The following is a 6,294-nucleotide window of genomic DNA, read 5'->3' on the forward strand; positions in this document are numbered from 1 at the left end:
ACTAATCGATAGTTTGGAAATTGACTCGTTTACCACGAGCTTGTCTTTGTTGTTGTTGTTCTCCTTGTTCTTCATGTGATCTTGTTGATGACTGTCGAGATATATGTATCCCAATAGGGGTCGTTGGTTCCTCTTCTTGTTCTTCTTCTTGTATTTCTCTTTCCACTTCTTCTGCATAATTTTGTAATTCTAGGTCGTAACCTTCTGGATAATTTGGTTCATAATTATAATTACTAATGGAAGGTGTTGTTGATACCGACGGAGTAGAAGTGGCCTTTCTTTTGGAGGAGCTGGAACCTCCCAATGATTTTGCCACTTTAGTAACTTTTTTTGAGGCTTTTTTCAAAAATGAAGACATGATTGATAATATTGAAATAATAATAGAATTAAGAAATAAATAAATAATTAATAGACTAATTATGTAATTAACTAAATTAAGAAATAATTAAAACAATAATTATGTAATTAAGAGAATAATTGCGTAATTAAAGAATTAAGTAGAGAGAGTAAGTAGAGAGAGTAGGAGAAGAGATGAGTTGTGAATGAAAATGATTGAAAGTGGTGGGTATTTATAGAAAAATTCCAACGGCTAGTTTCCAACGGATCTTTTCACGGTTCCATGGAACCGTTGGGCCGGTTCACCCGGACCGGTCCCGGTTCCGGTTCCATGGAACCGCTGGATCGATTCAACCGGACCGGTCCCGGTTCCGATTCCAAACCGCGGTTTTAAAGTCCGGTTCATGAAGTTTTTTTCCGGCAGTTTCACGGTTCCGGCAACTTTTTTTCCGGCGGTTTCACGGTTTCGCGGTTCGGAACCTGTCGCAAACGGTTCCGGTTCCGGTTTCGGTTCCAAGCGGTTCGGGACCGGTTCGGTTCTGCCTAACTGTAATGAACAAATTTTGTGATTGTAATTACTAAGCTCCAATAGCATTTTGTATGAACTTGGATCTTAATCCTCTTTTGTAATGAACCATGTTGGTATGCATTTAGATTCGAATTATTTTGTAATGAATAGCTTTTAAAATGAATGATAAAGTACAAAGCACAATTTGGAATAGATATTACCTAAGTTTACATTGCAAATTACATATTACCTAAGCTTACATAGATACCATTTCATTGCTTATAATCTTACTTTACAATGGCAAGAACCAACAACACTAGGTAAAAACATTATAACAAATTTCATAAAACAACAACCTTGAGTAAGCTATGAATCTTCTTTGACAACCCTAGAACAGTAGCTTTAAGTTCAGCAAATTGTTCCCCATTCATCATTACAGGAGTAGCCACTTGAACCTCTGGATCTGCAGCTTCATCAAGGTTTTCCTTCAAATACGCATCATAACCCCATTCAAATGCTTGGCACGACATACATTTGTAATAGATTATTTCCAGATTGTTTATAGAACCCGAAACCCTAACATCATAGAACTTTGTTGGATCACAGTAGCATTTCATCAACCTTATCCAGCTATCATCAACTTCAATAGAATTAACATTAAGGCTTCCAGGTGGTCTTCTAGAAGTGTCGGGGTAAACCTTACCGCAAAATGAAGAGTATCTTGAAGAAGCATGAATGGATAGAGAGAATGAAGAGGAAAGGAAAAAGGGAAGAAGAAGAAACGTGTGTTTTGAAATCTGATGAGCCTGAATGTATAAGCAACCATAAACTAACCACAATTAGGTCAAATTCAAAAATAAACGATAAGATAACGGTAAAAACTTATATAATGTCATGGTTGTAATTAGCATGATATGCTGGGGGTACCATTAATAATCGAAAAATAAAATGATACTAAAAATAAAGTGCAATAACACAAGGGTATGCGGGTATATTGATGATAATTTCCTTAAATATTACTGCTATGCGTTAAGTATATAGTATTATGCTTAACATGAATTTTATCTTAAACTATAATGGTGTTAACGGCTTGTTCAAAACAGAGTTGCCTCACCCGTTAACTAAGTGATCATGACTCATGAGGCCCATGATCACCACTTTATCTTCAAGAGCTCTGTTTTTCTGCACTGCATGGCTTATCTAACAACAATCAGCCCAACATCTAACCTTCTTAATCCCCTTAATTTTAAACCCAGAAATTCCTTAATTACTCCCAAATTAAATCCAACCCATGTTTCAGAGAAGCAACAGGACAAAAAATCTTGCTTCTTAGAGTTATCTTCTTTGTCTAGGAATGGAAGACTTAAAGAAGCAGTAAATCTTCTTTCTCAGATGCACTACAATTGTGTCCAAATTGGCCCTGAATTTTATGTTGAATTACTACAGGGGTGTGTTTGTGATCAATCTTATTTTCTGGGTCAGCAAATTCATGGTTAATCATTAAAAAAGGTGAAATCTTTATCAAAAATGAGTACATTGAAACCAAATTGGTTATCTTTTATGCAAAATGTGATGAATTAGATAGTGCTAGAAGGTTGTTTACTAGATTGTGTATCAAAAATGTGCTTTCATGGGCAGCTATAATTGGGTTAAATTCTAGGATAGGGTTAAATGAACAAGCTTTATTCGGTTATTGTGAAATGCTTGAAAATGGAATTTTTCCTGACAATTTTGTGATTCCTAGTGCATTAAAGGCTTGTGGTGTATCTCAATGTATTGTATTTGGAAGGGGAATCCATGGGTTTATGATTAAGGTGGGTTTTGAAGAATGTATGTATGTTGCAAGTAGTTTGGTTGATATGTACGGAAAATGTGGAATTCTTGAGGATGCAAAGAAGGTGTTTGATGAAATGTCTGTGAAAAATTCTGTGGTGTGGAATTCAATGATTGTAGGATATGTACAAAATGGAATGAATGAGGAAGCAATTCAGTTGTTTTATGACATGATGTTTGAAGAGATTGAACCAACTCGGGTTACCATGTCAAGTTTACTATCAGCATCTGCGAATTTAGGAGCTGCGGAAGAAGGTAGACAAGGGCATGCACTTGCAGTTTTGTATGGTTTAGAATTGGATAGTATTTTAGGAAGTTCATTGATTAACTTTTACTCTAAGATTGGTTGGGTTGAAGATGCTGAACTAATATTCACTAGAATGGTGGAGAAAGATGCAGTTACTTGGAACTTGCTAATCTCTTGTTATGTACAGCAAGGTTTGCCTGAAACAGCTATAAATATGTGTCGTGTTATGACATCGAAAGGGTTAAGATTCGATTGTGTTACTATGGCTTCTTTCTTTTCCGCGTGTGCTGATACAGGTGATACCGAACTTGGTAAGCAGGGCCATTGCTACTGCATAAGAAATCTCCTCGACTCTGATGTTGCTGTTGCATCTAGCTTGATTAGCATGTATTCCAAATTCAAGGAAACAGGTTATGCAGTACGAGTATTTGACTCTTCGTTAGAGAAAGATCTTGTCCTATGGAATGCGTTATTAGCTGCGTGTGCAGAACGAGGGTTGGGTGGTAAAGCCTTGGAGTTGTTTTATCAGATGCAGCTGCAGGGCTTTCGACCAAATCTGATATCTTGGAATTCTTTACTTTGTGCACTCTTAAGGAGTCACCAAGTGGATGAGGCAAAAAGTATGTTCTTACAAATGCATTTACTTGGTTTTGAACCAAATGTGATAACGTGGACTACTTTTTTAACAGGTTTAGCTCAAAATGGGCTTGCTGTTGACGCGATACTGCACTTTCAGAAAATGCAAGAATCGGGATTACAGCCAAATACTAGAACTATAACTGGCTTGCTCTCAGCTTGCATAGATATGACATCCTTACTTCTCGGAAAATCGATTCATGGCTACGTCATAAGGCAAGGCCATCAATTCTCTGTAGAACTTTCAACTTCTTTGGTTGATATGTATGCCAAATGTGGAAATATAACTCATGCAAGGAAGATTTTTAACATGATGTCAGACAAAAGTTTAGCATTATACAATGCCATGATATCCGGTTATGGATTGCATAGTAAGGTTTCAGACGCTCTTGCATTGTACGAGTATATGCAGGAGGAGGGCTTAGAACCCGATGATGTAACCTTCACGAGCATTCTTTCAGCTTGCAGTCATGGAGGGCTGGTGAATAAGGGGTTTGATCTATTCGCTGATATGGTGTCGAAATACAACATATCTCCAAGAATGGAACATTACGGCTGTTTGGTTACACTTCTTTCTCGATGTGGTAATCTGGACGAGGCTATTATGGTGATTATGAGTACGCCGCTTGAGCCCGATGCAGAAATGTTAGGATCACTGCTAATTGCGTGCAGGGAATGGAATCAGATAGAACTTGCTGAATACATATCAACGTACTTACTTGAACTGGAACCTAATAATTCGGGAAACTATGTTACACTTTCAAATATAAGTGCATCAGCTGGAAGGTGGGCCGAAGCATCAGAGTGGAGGAATTTGATGAAAAGTCGGGGTCTGAACAAGAAACCTGGATGCAGTTGGGTTCAAATCGGGTCAGAATCTCACGTATTTGTTTCGAGTGATAGATCGCATCCTCAAAGGGATGAGATCAACATGATTCTTGCACTGTTAGAAACAGAGATGAGATCAAATATTTTGTCTTTTAATTTGGAAATTTGTTTCTCTTAGCAGTGGTGTAAATTGATATAAAAGCCTAGTTCATTCCTGAGATTTGATCAAAATGCTCGATATTTAATCACGACTCATGAAAACCCCAGATATCTTATCCATACAGGGTTCAAACATGAAAAAATTTACTCCAGAACAGGACTAGAAAACTGGTTCTTGGAAGGTTTTCATCATTGCTCAATAAATTGAGGACTTCAGAATGTTTGAAAAAACAATTGATATTCTGATGAAGGCATCATGATCATGGCAAGTATATTTCGGAAATCTTGGTATTGATCTGTTGATAATAATAGTATGGAAAGTAGTTTTAGGCTAGATGCATGATTTGCTAATTTCTATATTAATTAGGTATATGAGCAAGTTGATAATATCCATGGTTCTTTTACAGTTATGATTATCTCCAAGCAAGATTGTTCAGCACATGGGAGGAACTGATACGCATTTTAAGGACCTAAACAGAATTTCCTTTCTTATTCTTTTATGTTTCTTTATTTTCCCTTCTTGGTTAAGTAAATATTGCCTCCTGAATCACGTGCCAATTTCTTGAACTTGAATTATCCACTAATCCTGGTTCCTGAATTATTAACTAATATTTTGTCTATGAATTGGTATTCCTGATCCAGACACATACAGATTTACATAAGACTAATTTGGATCTATACTTTAAAATTTCTTTCGTTTTTTCTTTTCTAATGTAAATTAAACTTTTCTTTTCAAAAAGTTGAACTAAAAATATGTTTATTATTTGATAAGAAAGTCTTATTTAGCATTCTCTTCTCCTCAATTTTACTTATAAATTATCAAAGAAGCAGTTCATTTTCGTCTGTGTGTGTTGAACTCATAACGGAGGTGGGGCTATAAGTGGGCAAAGCCAACCACTGCCTACCCTAAAAATGTTTTGGCCCTCTCTCCTTTTGGTTCTCACTTTATTTGAAAAACTACCTTTCTTTGTCTCATTTTAATTTAAAAGCTTTGACTTTTACACAATTTATAAATTTTACTTCGACTTTTTTAGATAGTTGATGTGCTCATTTATGAGTACGTTTACGACTCCTTTTTAGTGTCCGGTCTACCATTTATTAATTGACATTACGTACATCATGTGTGATTTTACCTTGTTCGTGTCTTCGGGTTGTTTTGTGGTTATTTAAGGTGTTTCAGAGACAACAAAGTCAAATTCCATGTGTTTGGGACTTTGGCACGCAAACCGAGACTTTTCTGAAGGCCCCGTTAAAGTTCTGAAGCTCCATGGTGCCTTAAAGAAACATTGATGCTAAGAACTCACTACATTTGGTTGAGCAACCTCCCATTCAGTTGAATGGGAGTTTCTACATTTCCCTAAACCAATTCTGTTATGGTCGAATGATGAATAACTTTAAGCAAAGCTAGATTTATTCGGTCGTATGGACCTTTGGGTTTGGCCAAATGATGTTGGTGTGCTATACGCTTTCATGCATTAGAAAGGGCGAATTGAGAAAGGATTCGGGCGAATTGCCTCCATTCGACCGAATGGGCAATTTGATTCGATTGAATGGTTATTGTTGGTTGTACATGAAGTTTGCACTAGCTCGAGATTCGATCGAATAGCCTTCCTTTTGGGCAAATGAGAATTGTTTTCCGCGGGATTGTTTTTCTTCTCAAGCCCATCTTATGAGCTTCTAATGGCATTTTGGACCCCTTGTTTTTAAGCTATAAATACTCCAATTTTCTAATGGATGCACTCATGCC

At 36.7% G+C, this 6,294-nt stretch overlaps 1 pseudogene; it reads left to right on the top strand.

The window, feature by feature from the left end:
• Positions 1 to 1,923: 1,923 nt before the first annotated feature.
• On the top strand, positions 1,924 to 4,619 carry LOC130814882 (pentatricopeptide repeat-containing protein At5g55740, chloroplastic-like; annotated as a pseudogene).
• The last annotated feature ends 1,675 nt before the right edge of the window (positions 4,620 to 6,294 follow it).

Source organism: Amaranthus tricolor, chromosome 6 (assembly GCF_026212465.1).
Source record: "Amaranthus tricolor cultivar Red isolate AtriRed21 chromosome 6, ASM2621246v1, whole genome shotgun sequence".
NCBI classification, from domain to species: domain Eukaryota; kingdom Viridiplantae; phylum Streptophyta; class Magnoliopsida; order Caryophyllales; family Amaranthaceae; genus Amaranthus; species Amaranthus tricolor.